Raw genomic sequence first — 27599 nt, forward strand, 5'->3', positions numbered from 1 at the left:
TTTGCAGCTCTGGTAAAGACTTGGTCCTGGAAAATGTTTAGGCCATTGAAACGTTAGTATGTCTTCAAAGCGTGTGACTTTTTGCCTGGGTAGGTTTCTGAGTTGCTGTTACTGAGTGAGGTCAGAGGCACGTAAACAACACTAGAGGCCCCGTGAGTAAGAACTGCTAACATCCCTCTTGAACCTCACTGATGTTGATCATCTTGCCACTACGCTCCACAGGGCTTCACACGGTCGTGGTTCCTAATAAGAGTAGGTATGGTCTTAATTGCTTGGAAATGGGAAGGAGGGAGAAACTGAAGTGCAGAGAGTTTTGCTGAGTGGCCAAAAGACAAGCCAGAACAGATACCGTAAATCAGAACGCCCTTTACAGAGATTCTTGTCAGCATGATACCTAATCCCCCGCCTGCATCCCCGGTCTGGGGCTCTCAGGCAAGCTCAGCTGCCCCCAGCGGCACCCAGGCTCCGGGCCCAGGTCAAAGGCAAGTTCTACCACGTGCAGACATCACCCCCTTCACCAAACCCTATAACATCTACTTGCTGTACCTCTCAAAATGACATTGTTGTATTTTGCTTATTTGTGTGAATCTTAGGGGCACAGAGACTGTGCCTTCTGTACGTTTACTGCCTGGAAGCATGCAGTGCATACTTTAGTGAAAGTACAGATAAATGAAGGTACAGGTGGGCACCATCTGAAGGCCGTCTCTTACGTTCCTTCAGTGCCACCTTACTCACCCGTGCTGACTCTTATCCTCCCTCACCATCTCTCAGAATATACTCAGTTCCCAGCTTGTACGATTGGCATGGCCTGACTTCTCCCTTTATTTGTTCATCTCAGCTTTATAGAAAGCGCTGCCCAGTTATTACTCTCCATCTCATATTGTAAACTCTTAGAGGACAGAGGTTCCATGGAACTCCCTTTGCCAATTAACTTGACTGTAACACAGTGAGAGGCTAGATGCTTAACGGACTTCAGAAGACGATGCTTAAAATCAGAGAAGTGGCTCCCTAGAGCTGACTGCTGGTGTTCTTCAAAGTGTTTGATGGTCCAGGACTTGCTGTGTGTTCTCGGTCACCGTCGAGCCCTCTCTTGTTATGAATCCCCCGTATACATTTTGTTTGGTTTAGCAGCACGTGAGTTGGTGAGAGACCAGGAAAATTACTCTCTGAAGGCAAGGTTTCTCAGCAGCGGCTCTTTGACATTTTGGGATAATTCTTTGTCGGGGGGAGGTGGGGGCGCTGCTGGCGTGTGTGTTGCAGGGTGTTTAACAACATTCTTCATCTCTCCCTTACTAGATGCTGGTCGTGTTCCCCAGTTGCGGCAACTAAAACCGTCTCCAGACATTGTCAAGTGTCCCTTTTAGTTGGGGTGGGGGCAGACACGCTGCTGGGGAGCCACTGTCTAAGGGATAAAAGCTGGAGGGAAAGAATGATCATAACCAAGGTTTCTTCTTTTCTTTGGAGGTTTTCTGGGTTTTTTTTTAGAAAAATATAACCAGTCTGGTGCCCTGGCCTAGCCAGTTTCAGGGAGAGTCTCCCAAAATGCATTTAAATTACAGTACTTCACCTCTTTGCCTTTTTTTTTCCCCTTAGGGGCCATTTTTCCCCCCATCATTACCACTGGGTTGGGCCCTGCTTTCTGTGGCTTAATCCCATCTTGTTTCAGGAGTCCCACTGACTTTCAACAAATTCTGAGGGGCACATGACGAACCTCTAGGAGAGGCAGCTGGCCAGAGGTGCTGGGCAGGGCTGCCTGCTGTCCCCAGCCTGGACACTGCCCTGGTGAGGATATCGTGCTTGGGGATCTGCTCCTCCCTTTTGGGAAAAACTAGATTTTTATCTCTTCCTTGGGAGTTAATAAGCCACTGGGGGCAATAACTCACACAAAACCAGGCTGCAAACCAGACCGCGACCGTATTGCCTTAAAATGCTTATCTCCTCAGAGCTCTACCCAGGGTTTGAGCTCTGAATGTGGGCAGCGTGGATGTGGTCCAGAGTGCATGCAGGGCCCGCAGGCCACAGGCTCCAGGCCCTGGCTGGGTACCTGGCCCCTTCTGTCTGTCTCAGCTTGCCCAGGGATGACCCTTGTGGGCTGATGGGGGAGGGAGGGAGGAGGCTGGGATCTGAGAGCACAGTGAGAGCTGAGAGATGTGCACAATCCTTAGATATCATTTACAGCTTCTGCTACATTACAGGCCGAGGGCCGGTTACCCCTCCTGCGCAGACACCTTTCCAGGAGACACCGTGCCTTCCGTTATCGGGAGGCCTGGGAAACAGCAACAGCTGTGATGGATGTGGGATCAGGACAGAGGGACTCGGATGATCTCATGAGATATTCTCTTCGGGCTGTGGGAAAGCCTGATGAAATAGCCCTGCCTCTGAGGAAAGCTCATCTCCCTAGAGAAGGGAACAGTCCCCACTGCCCTGGGGGAGCTGATCGCTCGCCGGAGGGGGCTGATGGCCCCTGCAGGCTCTGGTTTTTCTGATCCCTATCTCCCTCCTTCCCTTGAGGACCATCTTCCTCTGTCCTTATATACTTTACTCAAGGGTCTGGCCACTGTGTTTGCTAACGCCGGGTCTCTCAGGAGCGACCTTTGGCATTCTGTGCACAGCTTTCAGAACCCAGGCATCAGTAGGGGTTTTTCCTGAGTGGAGCTGCAGCCTCATGGCTGCCCTGAGCGATAACCTTGTGTCAGGTGTGTTCTCCAGGCTTGTCACTTGGCCACATCCTGTGGGATGTGTTCTTCTTGACTGTGGTCTGATTTTGATAGACATTTCTGCTAAGTGGACAAGGAATGCCTTTGTGAAGTTCGTATGTCTCCTAATAGAGGGGCAGGGAAAAAATTAAAAGAACACCGTGGTCCCCATGTTTTTAAGCAAGGAAAGCAGAAAGCCACCTCTTTTTCCAGGCCATCGAGGTATCTGGTGCTGTCTTTGGAGCCTTGTCCATCAGAGGCTCTCTCCAGCTTGGGCTCTGGAGGCAGTGCAGCTCTAGGGACTGGCGGTAGGTCCTCAGCGTGTGGAAATGCATCAGCTCGACCCACTTTTCTGTCACAAACCAAGTGGGGCAGTAAGCGAACCACATCGAGAGCCCTTTCTGCCACTTGAGTCATTCTCACTCCCATTGCTGGGCCTTTGTCAGAGTCCTTTGTCACTTCTGAAAATGTTATTTCTTAGGAAGTAAAAGAACAGTATGGCCATGGTTAGTGTTGCTGGTAAGTCCTGTTACTTGAGGCACATTTACTATAATAGAAAAATGTGAATCTGACCAGTGTGTTACAAAGCTGGTTACTACCACAACCGTCAGCTTTGTCCCCACAGCACCTGCACTTCAAAAGCATGTTCTTCAAAAGCCATTGTGTTGGGGAAACGGGATGAACAGTGCTGTGCGACGCTGATTTCTGTTCAAAAGGAAAGAGGAGAGAATGAAAAAAAGCCATGTGGTTGCAACAGGGCTCTCTGCAAGTGCTGTTTCCACACGGGTCTGGTTTGTTGGTCAGGGATCTTGGTCAGGGATGTTCTGTATTTTCTCTGTGTATCTAGTTCACATGACTTCTCGTTCAGCCCTGTCTCAGTCAATATTCTTCATGCTCATTTAGGTTAAATGTGCCTTTTCTTCCTTACAGGTGTCTCTGCTTCTCAGAGGCTCTCACACTTGGTGTGAGCATCCTCTACAGACATGAAAAGATGTGAGGTCCCAGATCCCTAGGGTCAACATGCAGCAGCTTTCTGGATCACGAATTTTACTCACAGACTTTGGGGAAATGTTGTTTTATATGAAATAGTGATCTAACAATGGAGTTGTGTGCTCAGTTTGCAGACATTTTAAAGATAATGCACGATGCTTCAGAAACATTTTGTGCTGGTAGCAGAGGCCATAAGCCACACCCCTGAGACTCCTGAAGTGGGCAGTATTATGGGTTGAATTGTGTCTCTCCAAATACGTTGAAGTTCTAACTCCTAGGACCTCAGAATATGAACTTATTTGGCAATAGGGTATTGCAGATGTAATTCCTTAGGTGGGCCCCTAATCCAGTGTGACGGGCGTCCTTATAAAAAGTGGAAATGAGACACAGACATGCACACGGGGAGAAGGCTGTGTGAACGTGGAGGCAGAGATGGGGGTGATGTGTCTACCAGGCAAGGATGCCAAAGGTTGCCAGCAAACCCCCAGAAGCTAGGCGAAGGCCTGGAACAGATCCTTCCTCTCAGCCTTGGAAGGAACTAACCCTGCTGACATGTTGATTTCAAACTTCCGGGCTCTGTAATCGTGAGGCAACATATTTCTTTTGTTGAAGCCCGTGGTACTTCATTACAGGAGCTCTGAGCAAACTAATCCAAGGGGTCAGTCTTTTCTCTTGCTGGAGGTGCTTCATGGGTGGAGTTTGAGATCCCCTGAACCGTGTCATTTAGGGTTGGACAGACCCAGCTTTGGATTCTGGCCATGCCGTCTACAAGTCACGTGGCCTTGGGCACGGATCCAAAAGTCCCATTGCGAGGATTTACTTATTTTTAAAAATTTTTAACTTTTTATAAATTTATTTGTTTTATTTATTTATTTTTGGCCGCGTTGGGTCTTCGTCGCTGCACGCAGGCTTTCTCTAGTTGTGGTGAGTGGGGGTTACTCTTCGTTGCGGTGCACGGGCTTCTCATCGCGGTGGCTTCTCTTGTTGCGGAGCACAGGCTCTAGGTGTGCGGGCTTCGGTACTTGTGGCATGCGGGCTCGGTAGTTGTGGCTCGCGGCTCTAGAGCGCAGGCTCAGTAGTTGTGACGCATGGGCTTAGTTGGTCCGTGGCATGTGGGATCTTCCTGGACCAGGGCTTGATCCTGTGTTCCCTGCATTGGCAGGAAGATTCTTAACCACTGTGCCACCAGGGGAGCCCCTCCATTGTGAGGATTTAAATGAGAGGATGGGTGTGATAATACCAGGCAGGGGACCTGGTAACCTGGTGGGTTCTCGGTAGATATTACTCCTGTTTCCTTTTTCCCTTCTGACCTTCTTGTCCCTAGAGGTCAGTTTGTCAGAGAGACAGGAGCTCAGGAGCCCTGGAGAGGTAAGATGACATCCTCAGTCACACCATGGGCTGGTGCAAGGCTGGATATCAAATCCAGGCCACCCGACTCCACACCTGTGCTGTGCTTCCCTATGATGTCATCTTTGGGGGGTTCCTCACCCCCTGCTATAAAAATTCTCTGCACGTTGTCTCCCACAGACAGTTGCAAAGGTGATGAAATAGGTGACACTCTAGGCCCTGGGTGCTCTTTGTACCATCTAGTGAGAAGTTCCTGCTATGGGTTCTTGCATTGTCCAGAAAGACTTCTTAACAGAAGAAATGCCTGTTACTTTATTGCTTACTTTGTTCTTCTTTTTACATATTCTTTAAAAAAATTTTTTTAGTTGAAGTATAGTTGTACAGTATTAGATAACTTACAGGTGTACACTACAGTGATTCACAATTTGTAAAGGTTATACTTCATTTACAGTTATAATGAAATATTTGCTCTATTCCCCGTGTTGTGCAGTATATCCCTGTAGCTTAGCTTATACCTAATAGTTTGTAGCTCTTAATCCCCGACCCCTATATTGTCCCTCCTTCCTTCTCCCCACTGGTAACCACTAGTTTGTTCTCTATATCTGTGAGTGCCTCTTTTTTTGTTGTTATATTCTCCAGTTTGTTGTATTTTCTAGACTCCACGTATAAGTGATATACAGTATTTGTCTTCCTCTGACTTATTTCACTTGAGCATAATGCCCTCCAAGCTCATTCACGTTGCTGCAAATGGCAAAATTTCATTCTTTTAATGGTTTTAATGGTTGAGTAGTATTCTACTGTATATATATACCACATCTTCTTTATCCATTTATCTGTTGATGGACACTTAGGTTGCTTCCGTATCTTGGCAGTTATAAATAATGCTGCTATGAACAATGGGGTGCATGTATCTTTTCGAGTTAGTGTTTTATTGGTTTTTTTTGGATATATACCCGGGAGTGGAATTTCTGGGTCATATGGCAGTTCTATTTTTAATTTTTGAGAAATTTCCATACTGTTTTCCACAGTCGGTGCAACAATTTACATTCCCATCAACAGTGTATGAGGGTTCTTAACATGTTAGCACAAAGCAATTATTCCTCATGAAAAGATTATATTTTGTTCAAAACTGTTTTGCAATGTTCATTACAGGAAAAACAGGCTTGGGCCTTTTAAGAAGAAACCAGCTATAAAGTCTGAGGGCTGATCAAGGTCCTAACAACTGCGGAGGCCTGTCCTGCAGGAACACAGCCGGATCCATAGTAATAAGCCATTGATAAGCAAGGGATTAAATTAGTTGGTGGCGACCAATTTCAGATGCAAAGTGACTTGAGTTACATCTTCCTGATAGAGGAGCGTATTGGGGAAAAATCAGTTTGCAGATTTAGGAAGGTTGCTTAAGTTATGATTCAGTATCGATAAAGATCAAGGGTTTGGAGTCAAACCTGCACAGCTCTCGCCCTCTGCAAGAAAGCTGGACACCCTCTGGAGGAAGCTACAGTCTCCTTCCCCAGAACATGTCCAGGGCACCTCTCCACACAGTGGTTCAGACAATTGCAGGGGGTACAGGTTTCCTCCTTCCACTCACTCTTAGGCCCCCCAACCTTGGGTTAAGAGCCATCACCCTCTCCCTTATTGGCCTCTTAAAAAAAAGCTCAGTGCTAGGTTAAAGGAGAGTTTATGATTTCTTTTCTATTTCATGCTAGAGCTGCCTTGGGAAAAAAATTGTGTGGTCTGGAGTGAAGAATACTTATTGGTATAGTAGTGCTGATGAGAGAAACTAAAAATCAAAGTTTACTGAATGAAAAGAACAGAAGAGTTGGGAAGCTGTGGCTGGGTTTCAGGCTGACAGTGTGTGGTCCTGGGGCTTTGAGTCAGTGGCTGAGCCTCTTTCAGCCTCAGTTTCCCTGCCTGCACCCAGGGAAGTAACAGTGCACACCTCACAGCTGCCTTGTGAGCAACAGATGGGACAATATCCTCGATCTTAATGCACCGTGTAAACTGTCGTATGCATAGAAGGTGATATTAATATGGAAAATAAAGTTAGTGACAAAAATACCTAAGCATTTATATTTTTTAGAACTTTGTTCTGAAGTTTGAGGATTTTAATACACTCTAATAAAAAGTATATTTCATGAAAAAAAAATGGGTCCTGTTCTAGCCCGTGTTTGAATTTCTGTATCTCATGGAAAACCTAACCTGGAAGTTGCAAACCAGCTCCCAAATGTGTTATTTCGCTTGCAGGGTGTTAAACAAGTTTTGTTTCGTTCATTTTTTAAATCAGTTGCAACATTTAAAACTAGAAGTTTTCTTATATAAAACGAAAACAAAACCTAGATTTCAGCTGCTTTGGGGGAAACAGAAGCTGAATTACTGGCGCAGCTGTCTGAGATTTCCCAAGACCTACTGCTCCCCACCTTGGGTTGCTTGCTACCTCAGGCCAGCCATACCCAAGGCACCCCCATCTCCCTGGTATCATTTTCCCAGTAGTAGGACTAGAGTATCAGATAGCAACTCGATTTGAAAAATCAAACCTGTAAAGCGACAGCAAGTGCCATAAGGATGCTCAAACAGGGGCTGTCTGGTCTCCTACCTTTAGCTGGGTCTATGTGGGTCAGTTTGGGTGAACGTGGCCGGCGTGGACAGAATTCCTTTCTCGTAAAGTGAGCACAGGATCCCTGTGAGGATTAAGTTAGATGACATATGTAAACACCTTGCAAGAATCAATGCTTGGTAAATGATAGCTCTGAGCAGGGCATCAGGGCATCACAAAGATTCTGACGAATAATCTGCAGTTCAAACTCCAGAAGTGATGGCCCCAGTCAGGCAGCAGCCGAGCACCTGGGAGGATCAGCCTGGGGAATAAGGTGGCCCCTGAAACCACAGTTTCTGAGAACAAGGATGCAGGCCTCCAGACTCACACAAGAAGACCGGGGATCCAAGGTGGAAACAGACCCTCGGTGTAACACAAATGCCCTTTGCCTTTGGTAAATCACTCCTACGTCACCAGGAGTGTTAGAAAGTTCAGGAGATGTGAAGGGCCACACACAGCAGATTTGATGTGTACCTGCTTCTACTCCAAAGAAATATTAACCAGTGACAGCTTGGTGCCTTTGCCCTAAGCACTCATTCCAGTGCAAATGCACAACTGACTTCCTGCAGAGAGCCAGTGACCAGGAGCCTGAAAATCCATAGGGCAGCCTGGGCGTCTCCTGGGTGGGAGGGAGGCAGCCACTATGACCCTGATTGGCGTTATCTTGGAAGGTACCGCCAACCCCTAGAAGCCATGTCCAGGAATGATCTCCCCACGTTCTTCTCCCTGCCGTGGATTCCTCCCAAGTCTGTTTTTATGGAAGTTGCTTTTCTTCTATTTCTTCTGAGCAGAAGGGGACCATCCCTGGGTTGAGCAAAAGATGAGTAAGTGATTAGTGGCTGCCGTAAAGGGATCTCGTAAAGCATTTATGTTGTCACATAAAAAGGATCTGGTTTTTACACATCTGTCTTTTCAGTTCATTTGTGGCAGGTAGAAGGCTGCCAAAGTCATTTGATGACGCCAGGGGTAAGGCTCGCTTTAGGAAATGGGGTAGCCAAGGATCTGGTGTTTCCCCACACTGTTTCCTTCTTCATCTCATGACCTGACAAAAGCAGCTCTCTGAGTCACACGCTGAGTGGCCTACTATTGAGGAAATAATCCATTTGCTATGGTAAACTAGGGATGTCCCTTAGAAAGAAAATCAGGGCTTTTCCTGGGTGGGTCCTGCCCTGGAGTGGGACAAATGATGCAGCAATGAGCCCCACATTGCGGATGTTGATGTGAATAGGGGTGCAGTTTTCACAGGAAAATACAAGGTCATCTCAGTTCAAGCTGTAATCAAGGCAGAGCTTCTGAACCAGGGTGGGAGGGTTCCCAGGGAGCCTAGATTCAGGGAAATCTGGGTTGGAGTGCTTCTTGGTAGCCACAGGCACTCAAGATCCCCGGGGAGATCCACCCTCCACCCCTGCCGCCCCCAAGGGAGGCTGTCTGCTCTGCCAAAAGCCTGAATTTCCTCAAATGGCTCCAGTATCCAAGGAATCCTTGGACAGACACTTTCCAGATGGACTTTAGCTGCTGACTATTAACAGTCCCAACTGTTCCCCACATCTGCTTCTAGGAGATCTCACTGGCTCTGCTCCCTCAATCAGCAGAGATGAGGACACCTCACCCCCATAAATCTTGAGATTGGTGGCTTCTTATTGCCCTTTTAGCCCTGCATTCACTCTCTCTCTCTCTCTCTCTCACACACACACACACACGTGAGTGCGCTAAGATTATCTCCTTGATCTCTGGGCCATCAACTCTGGGCAGAACCACTTGGACAATGGTTACTCCCCCAAATCTGAAGAACTGTACCCCTTAGCCAATGTTTCCAATAAATAATCCTGCCCTTTAGTATAGGTTTATTCTCTGTCTGAAATATACAGAAATGTAGTGGTCTCACGTGTGAAAGGGTGATGATCAGCGCTTGTCTGCTGGACCGGACAAAACTGAACCTGAGCATTTCTTGAGGTTTCTTCCATTCCTAGAATCTCATGATTCTGAGATCCTTCCAAACATACACACTCAAAGCGAGTTTTTCTAAAAACAAATTGGATCTCACACAAAGTTAGTAACGACTGAACCAAGTACAGAATCTTACTTGGTTCTGGCCCCAGGAGGAACCTGATAATTTACATTTTGGGTGAAAACTCTTCTCCCCTTTAAATACTGCATAAAAATGGCAAGATTCTCGACTGACTAGTAATGTTACTGTAGCAAACAAAGGGGAAACTATGGAAATCTGACACAGAAATACGTGGCCTGTTATTCAAAAAAAAGTAAATGCAACAAAAAGAAGAAAGTTGGCCTCATCCTCCGTCCCAAAGCACCACGCAGCCCATGCCAGCCACCAGCACAGCCCTCTGGTCCTCTCCCACCAGGCAGGCCCCTGTCTTTGCTCAGTTCTTCCCAAGCCTTCAGTGCTTCCTGTCCCACTTTGAAGGCAGGGGTTTCCTCGTCTGTATTCACAGCGTGAATTCACAGTGTGAATTCTCCTTTCTGAGGACTTCTGAAGCCCGCCTGCCCTCCAGGCCAGGGGGAGTTCATCTCTCTGTCTCAGGTTCCCAGCCCTTCGTATGAGGAGACAACTCTCAACACCGCTGGCTTATCTTCCCTTGTGTGGTTTGTCTATGTGTCTGTCTCCACGGCTGGGATTAGACTTCCAGAAGGCAGAGACGCAATCCTATCTGTGGACGCTTACACAAGCAGACACGTTTGATACATTTTTATGAAGTTTAAGTGAATTGAAGAAGGGTGACAATACCTCCACTCTAGATTTCTCTGTATATACCACAGACTACTTGGAATGTCGTATAAGAGTGAGGGTGACTTAGCAGATATGGTCAGGGTTTCTCCACCTTGGCACAAGAGACGTTTGGGTCGGATCGTTCTTTGGTGTGGGGACTGTCCTGGGCATTGCAGGGTGTTTAGCAGCATCCCTGGCCTCCACCCTCCAGATGCCGGTAGCATTCCCCCTCCCCTCAAGTTGTGACAACCACAAACACCTGCAGACGTTGTCCAGGTCCCTTGGGGTCAGAATGGCCCCAGTTTAGAACCACTGAGGTAGGTGATTCCCGAAGGAGAGGGAATCTTCCTGAGCGGAAGTCTGAGACACCTTGCCCAGTGAGGAGCTGCCCAGACCTGCTCCTTACTCCTATAATCATTATTGGTTTAATACATCAGCAGAAGGCAGCTATTTATAGCTTCTGGCCAAATATTTTACTCTGACAGGCTGTCACTGACAGGTTGCCAAACACTGGAATTTTCTTAAGTGGGGTGTGGAAAGAGAGAACAGGGTAAGGCCCATCCTCTGTGAAATATGAATATCTTTTCTTGGGAGGTTGTCGTCTTGGAGACAGCACAACAGCTACTAAGAGGTGCCTGGGGTCATGCCAGGAAGACAGAACAGGCAAAAAATAACAACAACAAAAGCTGAAATGAAAGACCTTTTTTCTTAGCAGGATGTGGGGAGACATCACTCTTAATAAATCAACACATACAAACTCCAGGAAGGTGTTCACCTATTTTGGCACAAGCCACAGAGCTGTGGGTGGAGATGGTTGGAATATCTTTGGTGTGCAGGGAGGTAACCCCGCGGGTCATCCCTTTGGCCTCCAGATGCTGGGGCCATCTATCAGCCAGGCAGCAGCCCACAGGCAGGTGGAACTCTGATGAAGTGCGTTGGCTCAAACATGGCAAACAGTGTTCGGTGTTGGCACAAACCACCACCCCTGCTTTTCTTTTACGCTATGACACTCTTTCGTGTCAGGGAACTGAGTCTGAGTGAGGCTCCAGTGGCCGTGATGGACTCAAGGTCCAGGGCCCGGGAGAACTGCGGGATTGTTTTTTTCCTCGCTGAGGCGTTAAAGATTGGTTTGTGAAGCAGTGACTGAGGCATTACACATTAATGGTTGCACAGGGACTTTGATTCCATGTATCTCACGCTGACGTAGAAACTGGAGCTGTTATATAAGGTGTTGACTCGCTGCCCTTTCATGCAAGCCCCCCTCATCACATCATGTACCTCCCGGGGCCTGGGGGTGGGGAGAGTTGGGGGGTGGGGAGAGGGGGAGTGAGGCCTGCAGAGCTGCAGAGGCGGGACAGCTGAGGAAAGGCCTGAGGTTTGGGGCAGCGCATGTTAGCACAGCTGCTGAGAGGACGTCTGCCTGCAATAGTGATAACCACCTGACTGCTCTCACCTTTGATTTCTGTTGGCTGCCTTCAGATGTGGGGAGCCAGCTGGGGGCCTCTGATGAGAAAATCAAAGATTGGAGGCAATAAACAGGTTGTCGATACCACACGCTCCTCTCTGACACTGAAAGAGAAACTCTGCTGAGATGCAGTTGGACTTAGCAAGGCCCTGTTGCATCAGGAGCAAACATGGGAACAAGGGCAAGAATGACATGAAATACAGTTTCTGCCCTGATGCACAGGTGCTGAAGGAAGATTTTGTACTTCTAAGGACGAGTCTGCAAAATAGGTACTGAAGGGGACGTGGGATCTGGGTGAGGGCAAGGTGGCCGCACCCGCGATGCGGGGACCCTCTGACCAGGACTGAGGGGCCCAGAGGAGAAGGAGGCTATGGGCACAGATCAGTTCTGGGGTGACAGTCCACCCTGGATAGCCCTGCAGACTCTTCCCTGCTCTCAGTCCCTCAGCCTTGCCCCCAGATGGGGCTGAGGGGCTCCCCTGGAGCAGCCCGGGGGAGGGCAGAGCTGGCCGGGACAGACATTCTCTTCCTCGGGAAAGCAGCCGGGTGACTCACAGATTCCAGGCAGGGAGCGCTGCACGTCTAGACTCAGTTCTTGCTGTGATGCATGCAGGCTGCCTCCACACAGTTAGCAAAGTCCCTCTGTTTGGGCCTCATGGGGCCACACCCAGCACTTAGTTACCCCAAAGCACACTAAGCAGACAAAGCCCTGGAAAATGGGAGGAAAGAATTGGAAATAATTTCATATTTCAGAAAAAAATATTGAAGTGTTCATCATGGGAAAAATCAGAACGTTGTTAGTGTCTTTACACATTGTATGGCCAGGCAGTTTCTCACTTCTGCATGTGCTGGGGCCACCACAGCCCCTCCTGCCCTCTCCGTCCTGCTCTGACCCTGGCCCCTGATGATAAGGCCACCCTCCCCTGCTCAGCAAGGGGTCTGGAACAACGGCCACATGCCCAGTCCCCTCCATGGTGCTGGAAGGTCTTTCTAGGGAGGTGTTGGGATCTTGCCGCAGCCCTGCGGATGTGAAGGTCCTGTAATTGTTTCTAGAACGTGCCCTTGAAGGCAGACGTAGACTCTGGCAGCCAATGCAGGACCCTTCTCCCCACCTTGTGCCCCAACACCCACTTCCCAAGGGAGCAATTAATTAACTATAGTCCTGATCACCAGAGGGAATATCTTACTCTGCAGCATCCCATGATGATTCTCCTAATAAGAGAAACGATGGGAAGCTGAGACCAGGGCTGCTGCCCTCTTCCCTGAAAGGGCAGAGCTGCCATTTGCTGACCACCCTCCTGTCCCAGTGGGCCCTCCTTCCCCTTTAGGACACTCTCTCATCCTAGGAGCACCTCCCTGCCCCTGTGACTTTCTGTGTCCCCCAAGTGCAATGAATCTTTGTCACCTTGCTTCTGTGCCTGAGATTTAACCGCCCTCTTTTTGTTCTGTCACTGCCTGGCTGAATGATGGGGTATCTGACAGGGCAATCTGGTCTCTTCTTCCGGTTCCCAAGTACAAGATGCACCTTCAGGGCTGATGACCCTGTTCATACCCCGGAATGAGGAGTAACTCCCATCAGCTCGCAGGGAAAGACAAGGCTGGGAGATACTGCCCTAAGGGGGAGAGCTCTTGGGGAGAGCCAGCCTCCTAAAGTTAGCCCATGTCCTGACCCGTGTCCAGTATCCCCCCAACAGAGCCAGGCGACAGTATCTTCTGGCTGCTCTGTTCCGCATCGGCTCACCAGGCGGAGGAGGGGACTCCAGCCAAGCAGAAGGCAGCGTGTGGTTCCTGGCTTTGGCCCTCTGTCAAGATTCCTTCCAGTCCACTTGCTCCCCGGTTGCTTTTTTTTTTTTTTTTTGCGGTACGCGGGCCTCTCACTGCTGTGGCCTCTCCCGTTGCGGAGCACAGGCTCTGGACGCGCAGGCTCAGTGGCCATGGCTCACGGGCCCAGCCGCTCCGCGGCATGTGGGATCTTCCTCGACCGGGGCACGAACCCGTGTCCCCTGCATCGGCAGGCGGACTCTCAACCACTGCGCCACCAGGGAAGCCCTCCCTGGTTGCTTTTAATCAGTCAAAGCCCAGTGTTCCAGATGAGAAAGGAGCGGGGAGGGGAAGAGGCTAAAACTCTGTTCAAGTTAAAGCGGGATTTACTGTAATTGGTTGTTCATGCTGACTTCCAGCACAGTGCCTCATACACTGCGGCTCAAATTTAGTATTTCTCATCCATGTCTCATCAAAGCCTGACAGTCCCTGAGTCTCTTTTCATTTCCACAGAACCCTACTTTGGTGGGAGCATGGCAGGGCGGGGAGGCAGGGGCTCAGTCTGGTAAGTGACTCTGGGCTCAGAGATTAACGCTGGTTAAGTATTAGTGTACTTCCCCTGCCAGGTAAAGTGGTATGGTAGATAACTTTTGGTTTGGGCTGGCTGTGCCCTGAGTCACCTCTGGGAATTACTTCTTCCACATACCGGAAGCTGTTAGTCGAGGTGCGTGCCTGTCCCTGGCCCAAGGTCAGACACTCAAAATTTTTGAGGTTAGTCAGATCTGCCTTCCCTGGAATCCGAAATTGGAGCAAAGTCATCAAAAGGCAGAATCCAATTGGAGGTCATTCCTTATTCACAGCAGTGTGCCCAGGTGACACTGGTGAGGGATTCTTGTGTCTTAGACCCTTGATTCTGTGCTGCTTCCTGCCCATGAAGTTCCTCAGTTCCTGTCCATTTTGTCCTGGTTTCTGAGCCTGGTTTCCTAGCCATTGAGAAATTAGCTGTTTTTCCAGTAAATTCCCTTTTGGTGTAGATTAGCCAGGGTTGGTTTCTGTTGCTTACCTCCCAAGGAGCCCTAATTCACACGCACAATGAACCTGGGTTTCTGAGCATCCCTTAAGTCACACTTGGTTTCAGAATGTTGCCCCAAAGTTGAAGCCAGGGAAGTCTTTTCATTTACCCAGACTCCATAGTAATCATCTCCCAGCATCCACCTCTTTAGTTGCCAAGCCCATGCTGGTTATTAGCTGACTATGGTTTCTAACCTGCCTTTTGGTTTCTTGCAGTATTCTTTTACTCAGTTCAGACTGGGCCAAATCTTTCCACCCTGTACCTGGGGAACAGACTTGCTTCCCACGTGTTCTGCTCCTTGATGCTCCTCAAACACACACTAGGGAAATGCAAACTGGGACAATATTTTTGCAAACCAAATTTGCAAAACCATAATCAAGAGCTTTTAAAACATTCTTTCTTTCTGAAATAGTAATTCAACTAATTGAGGACTTTATCCTAAGAAAAATTTCAGAGAAGCAGAAACATGACTAAGCATATTTTTTACATTATTATTTTGTAGTAGCTCAAACTTGAAGACAACTTAAATGTCTAGCAGCAGGGAAATAAACAATGGTCTGTTCATATGATGATTTGTGATACACCCATTCAAAATCAGTTTTGTGGAATATTTAATGCTATGAGGAAACTCACACTATCTTGTGTACCAGGTGTAAAAAAACCAGGACACAAACCTGTAAGTACGGAATCATCTCAACCCATTTTATTCAAATTGGGAAGGACTGCATCAACATATTAGCAGTGGTTATCTCTTCATGGTTTAGTAGGAAACCCTCTGAGGTAAGAACTATGTCTTACTTAAAGTTATAGCTCTAATTCCTAGCTCAGGTCCAGTCATATAGCTTGCCTGGTGAAGTAATGAGGAAGTTTCTTTTTATTTTTCCATAATTTTCATTTCTTTTAAGTAATGAATGTGCATTCATGTAAAATCAGAAAAAAAACATTTTAGGCAATAGAGCTTCAGTGCATGAGGTTCATTGAAATCCTATTCATGCTTTAGGGTCCATATGGCAGTTTTAAAACATGGTAGCAAATATTTGATTGCTCCTTCTTAAGAGAGGTGGGGTCTGTGTCTCCTCCCTTTAAGTGGGACTGCTTCAACCAACGGGCATAGTGGCAACGATGTTCTGTGACTTCCGAGGCTGTCATAAAAAGCCATGCAGTTTCTGCCACATGCGCTGAGGGTACTTGATACTGATGCCCTGAAGTGCAGTGGCTGCCATTCTGGAGAGGGCATCTAGGGTGCTCTGGTCGGCATTCCGGCTGAACCTGTCCTTCATTCCAGGCGCCAGGCACATGAGTGAAGAGCCACCTTGGAAGCGGATGCTTCCAGCCCCCTGTTGTTTGAGTCACTGCTAGCCAACTGGGGTCCAGACACTATGGAGCAGAGACAGGCTGTCCAAACTGTGTCTCATCCAAACTCCTGACCCACAGACTTCCTGAGCATGATAAAATGGTGATTGTTTTATGCCACTGAGTTTGAAGTGGTTAGAGAGCAGTGGATACAAAAACATTTCTCCTTAAACTCCCTCTTTGTGAAGCCTTTCCGGATCCTTCCTGTCCTTCCCATAATTCCATGTCCTAAATTAAAATTAGTCATTCCTGTTTTCCAAAGCCCTTCTCTATACCTATATCGAAGTACTGACTCATCTTGCCTTTGGCTTTCTCCAGATGATGAGTTCCTTAAGGGAAGCAGCTGTGTGAGTCACTTTTGCATCCTCAGGGCAGTGTCCAGCACATGGAATTTAACGGATGGTCCTTCTATTCCTTTTTCTATCAGTATAATGCACAAGAGAGACAAGAATTGACAGAGAAGCCAAATTTGGTGTGTGCATCAGGCTTTCCTGGAGTTCTGGCTATCTCCATGCTTCTGGGCTGCAACTCAGGGCAGCAACGGGATGCCCTGGGATGGCACTATGCCTGTAGACCACCCCGATTCTTGGTTTACTCAGGCTGCCATAACAGCGGGGTGACTTAAACCACAGAAACTTATTTTCTCACAGTTCTAGAGGCTGAAAGTCCAAGAACAAGGCGTTGGCAGGTTTGGCTTCTTCTGAGGCCCCTCTCCTTGGCTTGCAGATGGCAAGTCTTCTCACTGTGTCCTCACATGGTCTTTCCTCCATGCATGCACATTCCTGGTGTCTCCTCCTCTTCTTCTTTTTTTTTTTCTTGCGGTACGCGGGCCTCTCACTGTCGTGGCCTATCCCATTGCGGAGCACACGCTCCAGACGCGCAGGCTCAGCGGCCATGGCTCAGGGGCCCAGCCACTCCATGGCATGTGGGATCTTCCTGGACTGGGGCACGAACCCGTGTCCCCTGCATCGGTAGGCGGACTCTCAACCACTGCGCCACCAGGGAAGCCCTCCTCCTCTTCTTATAAGGATACAGTCCTATTGAATTAGGGTCCCACCCTTATGTCCCCATTTCTTTTTTGCAGTCTCCAAATCCTGTTATAATTGAAATTGGGGCTTCAACATATGAATTTAGGGTTGGGGAGAACACAATTCAGTCCATAACACAGTGGATTCTTACACTCCCTGTAGTTTACACTCCCTGTAGTTGTAGATGTCAGTGAAAAGAATGAATGAGCTCAGTGATCTACATTCTACCCACAAGTACTTTCCTGGCTGTAAGTTCAGGCTTATGCTGTTCTTGCTCCCATATCCCTTTACATGATGACCTGCTTAGGGGATAGACGTCTGTGATAACTTGTCCTTCTCCACAGCCAATGGCAAGATCTGATCTCAGGTAGCTTTTGTTTGTTTGCTTATTTTCTGTTTGGTGCCCAAGGAAACCACAGACAAATCTTCAGTATGAGGCAGTGCTGACTGCAAAGTGACGCACGACATGCCACTGTGTACAAGTGGGTGCTCTTCTGTTGCAACCTGGTCAGTTTACAATAGCTGAATAAACAGCATCTAGAAAGGGGCTTGGGAGGGAAGCTGTCATCAGCAGTTGGAGGATGATTTAAGGACATGCAGGAATGTCAGGAGCTAGGGTGACTGGCAGGTAGTCTTTAGAACTTTTCTTCGCAAATTAATTCCTAGCAATGTCTTTTTTTGTCAATCTCTGTTTTATTGTTTTATATCACATTCCAAAAATGAGAGAGAGAGAGAGAGAGAGAGAGAGAGAGAGAGAGAGAGAGAACACAATCTTCTACTGAGTTGAATTGGACTTGGAACTATTTTACATCCATATCTGTGAGCCACAGGTGCTGAATCAGGCATGGAGCAAATATTCAAGGTCATACACTTGCCCTTTGCAATTCAAATTAAAGCGCACCTACCTTGCAATTTTTGCCCTTGTTTTCAGCTGGTCTTTGTCATAGTACCTCACTGTCAAACCAACCCTCTCCCCACCCCTCCTCCCACCTTACTCTCACCTCTTAAGGAATGAGAAAATGTTTCTTGTTCTGATTCACGCTATCACTAATGCATGCTCCACAAGAATCAATCAGCTTTCATTTTCACATAATGTAGTATGTTTACAATTACCAACCACCCTGACTGCATGGAGTGTTCTAATATTATAAAGTTCTTTATGTGAAAATCAGTTCTGAAATACATTTTTATCTGCCAGTTGAAATTGGTAAGAATTTTGTTCCAGTCTGTAAGAAGGCTTTATCCCTGCTCAGTACTATAAAGCCCTCAAGATTTTATCTTTCTTGAATTATCTAAAGGTAGGAAGAGATTCAATTTGTTAAGAGTCCTTGTTTTTGACACAAAGACAAATATCTGCTCCTGAGCTATACTTCACAAAGCAATGATTCATTTTAAAAACCTCTCAGGATCATGAATTCTCCAGATAGAAAAAAATGAACCTAAAAAAATGAACCTAAGTCTTGCTTTCTTCATTAATTTTAGTATGTTCTCTCTCTGCTGCTTCACTTTAGAAAAGAGGTATAATTACTATCTCTATGAGTCAGACTCGTTGCCCAGCACGTTAGAAAATTAAAAAATATTTTCCCCACATCACACCACAAAGTGAGGCCATTGTTCTCATGCAGTTGCTGATGTTCATTCATTTGCCAAAATGACTATATTGGAGGTTTAAAAGCCATAGTGATAATGAAAAACCATGACTAGAGACTTTTCCAAATGCCAATACATAAAGATAGTAACATGAACTTGATAAACTCTGATTTTCATTCTTCTTAAATTATTCGTAGATCAATAAGGGAGAGTCTGTTTCTCCCAGGCATGACGTAGCAGCAGATGCAGGCAGTTCAGAGTTGTCTTCTTAAACCATACCCCAGGTAGTTACTTAGGCATTAGGTATGGAATTCAGTCAATGCTAATTACAGAAGGAGACTCAATATGTGTGAATATGTTATTGACGTAAGAGATTAAGGGATAATTGTAAGTAAGGAAAACTGATGTCATGACATAAAAACTATCCAGCTCAGGAAGGAGCAGAGTATAATAAAATATCTTTACACAGTCCATTTCTTGCCTAAATGCTGTATAAAGAGATAAAGGTCAAAATACTCTCGTTTTTTGGATAACAAATGTAGTGTTTGATCCCAATGCCAAACAAAGACCACTTAGATCATCACTTCTTTCAACTCTGCCATGCTTTTCATGACTTCAAAAGGTGTTTCTGTACAGACTAACATGGAATTTACTTTGAATGAGAAATACAGGCTGCACAGTCACAGATTGTTTGGGGTAAGCAGGAGAGCTCTGCTAATACTCTCACCCAGCCCAGCGAATAGGTAGCATGTCCAGGCCTTTGCCATGTGCACCGTGGGGGAAAAGCAAATGAGATGGTGCATGCCCTTGGCCAATGGTGATAGTAAGTGAAACAGAGTTTGGAAATGCCTCCAAAGTGAGGGATGCTGTTACTAATTTTTGTCTTAATCTAGGCTTTTTTGATTAAACGTATTTTTTATATTCTTCTTTTCCTGAAGCCATGAATCTATACTGAATGAATTAGTGGAGAATTCATTCAACAGGCAATATGTAACTTATGTTCTTCACCTCTTAAAGAAATTTCTTTTTTGATCCATTTCTTTGTAAATAATTATGAGTTCAACAGTTTATTAATGACACAGTCATTGGAGCTCCTGGGGTTCATTCAAAATTTGTTGGAGAATTGTTTAGAAGCAATTTGAAATCAGGTAACCAATGCTTTGTGGTCAAACACTGACTTGTTATCTGCAGAAAAGCAGGTTTTCATCTTCCTCTCTTTTTACAGTATTTAATGCAAGAAATTAACTATCTGGTACAGATGTTTCTTAATTTATCACCTCAGCATAGTGATTAGCACAAAGAGCTTAATAAATCTTTGTTGAATGAATGAATGAAGAGAAATAACATAAAGTTAAAAAGTATGGATAATTTTACTTAAAAATCAGCATTTCTTTTCAGGATTAATTTTAGAGAGCAATGTTTGTTCTAATTTGCTATGGACTAAAAATAACCAAAAAATCAAAATAAATAAAATATATCCTGGGTATTTTCCAAACAGAAAAATATATTCTACATTAAACACTATATGGATTTGCTTCTCCCAGAAGCAGATGACTGGAGGAAATTTCTAGCTTTAACTTCTTATATTACAAAAAAAGAGAAAGGTGGTCATTGGAATAATGGTAAATGAGGCCACTTTTGTTTCTATCCTTTGGTTCCCAGACCTCTGTATTCTTCTGACACAGTGCTTTATAGAGGTCTTCAATTCAGCACATATACTGTGGGGAAGGGATGTCCCCCCATCGCCACAGAATATTTACTGCCTTTAGTTTGCTGAACTAGATATGCTAAAAGATTTACCCAGTGAAAACAACCAGAATGCTAGACAAAATAACAAAGAAAACACTTTTTAAAGGCATCAACAGATGGCACAGAAGTAAGGAATCTGCAGAAATCAAAAACAAGACAGAAGTAGCGACTTCGGGAGAGGAGAGCCAAAGCCAGCTCTCTCAATATTTCTGCCAAAACCTGGAAACCTTGAACTTTTTGGAAAATGTTTGATAGTGGAGGGGAGGAGATGAAGCCTTGGGCCCATGCAAAATTGGAAGTTTTATAGGAGACTCTCAGATAAAGTTGGAATCTCAAAGGGCTTTACCATCAGTTCAAAGGATGAGTAAAAAATAACCTGCTATGCAGGAGACAGCCATGCATCTTGATTTGATCTTTATGCTGGAGGAGAGTGGGATGAATTCTCACCTGAGAATCTGTACCTGCAGCCTGGCCCTCATGTGGCTTTTTGTATGAATTTATTTTATCTGCATCTGAAAAATTGAAAGAAGAGAATTTTAATATAAGTGCTCCAAGAATGTTTGTATAATCAAGAGCAAAGGCAAATCTTTTATGGAAGAATGCAGTCTGTACCCAGGTCTCAAAGAATTCCTATAGATAAAAGTTCCAAGGAACTTAAGCTCACATAAAAACACACATAGGCATATTCTGCCCTTCCCCCCACCCCACACAAGAAAATAAATCACCATGAGCGAGAACCAGCAGAAACAGGCAGAAAAATCAGATCTGTAAAGACGATCAGACACAATATAAAATAAGCATGTTTGGTATGTTTAAAGAAATGAAGTTTGTGAACTAGGAATAAGAGAATTTTTAAAAAAAATCTAGCAGATTGGAGAAAAATTGAGTAAAACTTTTAGAATGGAAAACTGCTTTATGCAGAAAGATTATGAGGCCAAATGGAGGAAAGTCTGAGATGCAAGAACAAATGGTGAGCAAAGAAATTGACGAACATTGACTACATATAACAATAATAGTCATGTCTAATTTGTGAGGTTAAACAAACAAGATAGAATTCAAATATGGTCAAAATATAATATAAATTGGAACACTGTGAAAGTTGTAGTTATAATATTGTAAGGTACTTGTATTGTTTGGGTGAAGCATCAAGAGATTAAGTAAGCATGTTAAAATGTCTGGGTAACTCCTGGGACTTCCCTGGTGGTCCAGTGGTAAAGAATCTGCCTTCCAATGCAGGGGATGCGGGTTCGATCCCTGGTCGAGGAACTAAGATCCCACATGCCACGGGGGAACTAAGCCTGTGCACCACAGCTACTGAGCTCGCATGCCTCAGCAAGACAGCCCACGTGCTGCAAACTGCAGAACCTGAGAGCTCTGGAGCCCACACACCACAACCAGAGAGAGAAAACCCGCACATCACAAGTAGAGAGAAGCCTGTATGCCACAATGAAGACCTGATGCAGCCAAAAATTAAAAAATAAAATAAAATAAAATATTTTAAAAAAATGTCTGGGTAACTCCTAAAAATAGTTGTAGAGAGAATTACTTCCAAAGGGACAGAAGTAGGGCGTAATGGTGGGAATAAGAAAAAGAAACGAAAAAAGAAAATCTATTCAGAAGACGACAAGTAAGAAAAAAAGAGAGAGAGTGGAAAGCACATAATAAGATGGTAGAAATACATCAAAGGAAGAAGAGCAAAGACAGAGTCTTAAGATACTTTGCTCCAAAACAAAACAATGGGAGTCCATACACACTCTAAAATGTTCATTCACTCTATAATTTCATACTGTTAACAATGAAAAAAGAGCATAAATGACTTTTGAGAACAAAAGGCTTTAATTTCAACTATCTCAAGTACAGTAGTAGTTCAGCATATCAGAGACCATTCAGCTTATCAGAGACCAATGTTTCCCATAACAGGGCTTTTAATGGGATATCGGAAGGGGCTGCATCAAGGCCTTCTGTTTTATATTAACTTTATTTAAAGTTAAAAGAAACTTTAACTTTTGAAGATCTATGTCTCAAAAATGGACTTTTATAGACAATTTTTAGGAGCACTTTTATGATTACTAAATGTAGAACATGTTTTTATTCTTATAAATTTTGACCTTTATCTTTATCTGGAGAGTTTTATCTTGTGAACAGCTGTATAATTTGTTATTTCTCTCTCCTTCTGTACCAGTCTTAATACTCTTTTTCTCCTTTGTCTGTGTTTAAAAGAAACTGCTTTTTTAAGGCTATAGCTAGGACACCATATTCTAGAAATAAATCAGGAAGCACAGGACCTAAAGACTTAATATAGAAAATGACATATTTTAAAAAAAGAAATGTGAGGCCTATAATATTTTGCTTCTACAGGATGCCAAATCACTTCCTAGAGGGGCCTCAAAAGATTGTGCAGTAGATCTTTTCTTAGGTCTGTTTTGTTATTTCCTATATGCTACTTTCTTTCCTTTGTTCTGTAATGCTTTTTTCATATCTTCTAAGCTGTTTCTTCCTTCCTTCCTTCTTTTCTGCCTTCCTTCTTGATTGCCCACTCTCAAATGAAGCTAGATCTTTATTTCAACAGATAGGTTACAGAGACATCTCTCAAGTTTGCTCTGGAATGAGGGTAACATCCCTTCTCAGAGACAAAACTTGGGAGTCGGGGGGAAGGTGATGTACCTGGTCTCTGGCCCAGTTTTCAGCTTACAGTGCCTATTTGCCAGTCCAGGCATTGTCACTTCCTAGCTGTGTAACTTGGGTGAGCTGCTTAACCTCTCTATGCCTCAGTTTTATCATCTGTAAAAGGAAGCTAATAAATATGTCAACCTCACGGGGTTTCTCGGAGCATTAAATGAAATACTTTTAAAGCCCTTAGTATTGTACATTGCCCATGATAAACAATAAATATCTGCTATTATCATTTTCTTTATTATTGCTACTGCTACTGCTACTGCTACTACTAGTACTAAACTGTTGTTACTGCTGCTACTACTCCCCCTACAAGTACCGTCAGGTGTATTTCTCTACCTGGCTGCTCAGCCTCTGTTATGCTGATCTACTGCTATTTGAGAGAATCCCACTTCCTAGGGTATAGTGCATCACTGCCCATCTTTCCCTCCTCACCACCACTCAGACACGATTCCTCTTTTCTTTTAGGAATGGCCATCTCAGAATGTTCCCAGCAAAGTAGCTTGGGTGCCTTGAGGGGCAGCACCCATGTGGCACAGCAATGGGGGGCCAGGCTCTCGCTGTGACTTGGTTGTCTGTGTGCTGTGCGTATGTGACATTTCCTTTTCCATCACAGGGCTTTTAATGGGATATTGGAAGGGGTTGCATCAAGGCCTGTTAGATGCCACGCCATTTTACACTGGAAATCTACTTTCTGCTTTTAAACCAGGGACACAAAGTGTGGGCATAAGCCTGATGCCTGTGAAGACCTCCTCTTTCACCAGGAAAGGAGGACTCCATGCTTTTTTATTCATGCCTTTTTGGTGATGAACGAAAACCCCTCAATCTAACCTGCAACGAGACCCTGATCCTAACCTGCGTTAACTCAAGGAGTATAATAGCCTCATTTTTACACACATTTAGATAAGTTAGAAGATCTGAGGTAAATTATTCCCTCAGAAGTACTAGGACTAAATCCAAAGGCAGCCAAGGAAAACTGCTGAGACAACATTCTCATCATATTTTCAGGAAAGTTCAGAACCTTTACAAGAAGAGCTGTCCTGAAACTCATGATATTACATTTAGAGTAAGGTTTGTATTAAACGTTTAATGACTGAGTTTCAATACTGTATGAATATACAATTTCTTCGTTAAAAGTTTAGCTGCTTTTACACTAAGGAAGGTCAGAAGAGGCGTAAACAACAAAAATAAATAAATGGACAGTTCCTAAAGATGTTGTGGTTGAAATACAGTCAGGATCATATATTCAGTCAGGTCACATGCCCTCAGACCCAGCCAGATGCTCACCCTTTCTGGTGTCTTTCCAACATCTGTCCCAGTCCTGGAGGGGCTGGATGGTTGCAGAGACTCTGGGCATCTGGGGGCCATTGATAATTAAAGAGTGCACCTATTAAGTTAGTATTAGAAACATTTGGGACATCGGTAATTAAAGTAGGAATAGCAATATAGATTCTATATATATATACTATTGAAATGCATTATTACCAGTTTAAAACATCAAATTACAGATGTTTTGACAAACATTTTCAAGGGCCTTTAATACATAAGCAAAATAAATTCTCATATTGGTTGTATGACTATATTTGATCATAAATAATAAAATCAAAACATGGAAAAATATCTCTTTCCATCAAATAGGGCCACCTTTCCCTACCAATATACTGTGTCCAGGGCACAAATGGTAAACACAAGTATAATCTCTTTTCCCCAAGTTAATGTAATGTACATATCGAGAATTTGACGACATTAACAATTATTGGCTCAGAGTTTCAACCATGTAGTTACAAAGAATTTAAGCCCTCCCTGACCCCAAACTTGATCTTTGTGTCTCACATTTCTCTTCACTGCTTCTCCTACTGCTGCCAGCTGGATATTGAAGGAGAACTTTTTCTTCTTGGTGATTGCAGGTCTGCCTTACACTGCATAAAGTGGATGGGCTTGGTCGGTTCTGGGGTCTCTCCGGTTAACAGTATATTAAGAGTTCCATGGGGACATGGTCGCAGAGAACCACAAGGACCCCACTGATGCTGCACTCAGAAATTTCCTCTTCTGTGATCTGGGCTCATGACCAGAAGAGGCAGGAGGTTGCTCTCAGGTCCTCTCCTTGACATTGGGAACTCTTGGGTGGAGGCAGGCCCAGGGAGGGGAGCCCAGCCTCTGTCTTGGATCTGAGGTCTGGGAGTCCAACCCTCTGACCTGAGGTACCATACTAAGTTATGCCCAGAAGGTCTAATGCTTCAATGCAAACAAGATTCTGGTTGACTTGACTTGCTAAGTTAGAACAGTGGCCTTTAACATGGAGTATGTGTACCCCAGGGGTACTTGAAGGGGTTGATGATCTTAAGTTCATAGAGCTTCCTGGATTTCCCTAACTTATAAATATTCCTGTTGAAATAAAGTGTCATGCTAGAAATGATATTTTAGTCCACGCTAGGATTTTCTGAGCTCACATACAAGTAGATTGTAGCCATGGGAATTAGACAATTTTGGACTGATGGGTCTCTTTTTTTTATGCCTTGGCTTTGTCAAAGTATGCATTTGGACGACAGTCTTATGAAAGCAAGGCGAAAATAACACTAGTAAGAAAGGCTGACTGTTAAAAATTCCCCTTCCTGCAATGCATTTAAATATAAGCAGCTCTTTTCAGGTCTTCTTTTTTTAAAAAAAAAAAAGATAAATAAATAAATTATTTATTTTGGCTGTGTTGGGTCTTCGTTGCTATGCACGGGCTTTCTCTAGTTGAGGCAAGCGGGGGCTACTCTTCGTTGCAGTGCGTGTGCTTCTCATTGTGGTGGCTTCTCTTGCTGCGGAGCACGGGCTTTAGGCATGTGGGCTCAGTAGTTGTGGCTCAAGGGCTGTAGAGTGCAGGCTCAGTAGTTGTGGCACACGGGCTTAGTTGCTCCGTGGCATGTGGGATCTTCCTGGGCCAGGGCTCGAACCCGTGTTCCCTGCATTGGCAGGCAGATTCTTAAGCACTGCACCACCAGGGAAGCGTCTCAGGCCTTCTTGATATTTGTCCCCAGGACACTTCCTTATCTGAAAAGAAAAGAAACTTTAAATAGCAAAGCAGTGTAGGTTAGTGTCATTAATTATTTTAAATGTAATTAGAATGTCTTCTTAGACTATCAAAATTTTGGAGATATAATAGATAAACTTTCTATGACATCTTTCCACTTGGCACTTATTATTCTATGAAGTAGTTAAAACAATTTTTTACCAGATACTGTTTCAAATGTTTATTATAATACAGTAAAATCCTCATCTTATTTCATCATAAAATGTTTAATATTTTCTACATCCTACTAATAAAAAGTAAGTAAGATCCTATGTACAGATCAATTATTTTTGACTACATCTACCTTCTTTTTCATTAAATGTATAGAGAAACATTAGATATTGATTCATGGTATCAAGAAATGCATTGTCAGCAAAACTTAACTTTTATACTTATTTGTCAAAATTTATAATATATTTATGTTATTTTTAATAGTAGTATATTAATGACTGTAGTAACAACTCAATCCAGAAGAACTTTGTAAAGTTATGTACATGCTTTTGTAGTAATTTAATATGATAGGAGAGCAATAAAAGGTTTACAATTATAAAAATATATTAAAGTAACAGTTTTAGTTTTAAATGTCCATATTTATAATATACTGGTTATCATTACAATATCCTTTGCAACTATTTATATTTATGATGAAATGTTTTAGATGTCAACCTAAAAATGTGCAAGAAGTACATATTAAAAAAATTTTTTTTTCAGGGTACATTGGCAAAAATATTGACCAACAATTCTGGAGGGAACATGTGTTATTAAGTCCTTACCTAATCACTGCTATTAAATAAGGTAGTGGATTCTTTTCTCCCTAACTTCACCTCTTCTCACTAACCTCAGTTCTATACTGAGTACCATGTGTCCCTTGGAAGAATAAAAAGATTCTAACTTTGAGATCCCATGAGATCCCAGCTTAAACGTCAACCATTTAAAAAGTCTAGTAATAGGGCTTCCCTGGTGGCGCAGTGGTTGAGAATCTGCCTGCTAATGCAGGGGCACGGGTTCGAGCCCTGGTCTGGGAGGATCCCACATGCCACGGAGCAACTAGGCCCGTGAGCCACAACTACTGAGCCTGCGCATCTGGAGCCTGTGCTCCGCAACAAGAGAGGCCGCGATAGTGAGAGGCCTGTGCACTGCGATGCAGAGTCGCCCCTGCTTGCCACAACTAGAGAAAGCCCTCGCACAGAAACGAAGACCCAACACAGCAAAAATAAATAAATTAATTAATAAACTCCTACCCCCAACATCTTAAAAAAAAAAAAAAGTCTAGTAATAGAAAATGGAAACTTGGCTGCCCTGGGTTTTAAGAAATTCTGCTTTAAACAAAAGAAGTAGTCACTTGAATCTTGACAGTAACCTTTATTCCCTAGAAATTTAAGGTTCCAGATAGGAAATTACAACTGTAGAACTCATTCACTTTAAGAAGGCAGAAGGCAGAAGGTGCCTCTTTAGATTAATGTGTTAGACCACCTCAAGCTCACTTGAGAGCAAGGTGGA

The 27599-nt window shown here is 44.4% G+C and overlaps 1 long non-coding RNA gene across 1 annotated transcript in view; it reads right to left on the minus strand.

The window, feature by feature from the left end:
• Positions 1-25774, minus strand: part of LOC113623845 (uncharacterized) — a 53611-nt gene extending 27837 nt beyond the window's left edge. The window contains exons 1-4 of the long non-coding RNA XR_003434095.1: positions 24332-25774; positions 20819-20883; positions 11808-12527; positions 7627-7711 (exon numbers count right to left, since the gene is read on the minus strand). This is a non-coding gene — a long non-coding RNA (uncharacterized LOC113623845). The remainder of the gene's footprint in view (positions 1-7626; positions 7712-11807; positions 12528-20818; positions 20884-24331) is intronic.
• Positions 25775-27599: the final 1825 nt, after the last annotated feature.

Source organism: Aethalodelphis obliquidens, unplaced genomic scaffold (assembly GCF_003676395.1).
Source record: "Aethalodelphis obliquidens isolate GAN/ISIS:26980383/991018 unplaced genomic scaffold, ASM367639v1 scaffold1, whole genome shotgun sequence".
NCBI lineage: Eukaryota > Metazoa > Chordata > Mammalia > Artiodactyla > Delphinidae > Aethalodelphis > Aethalodelphis obliquidens.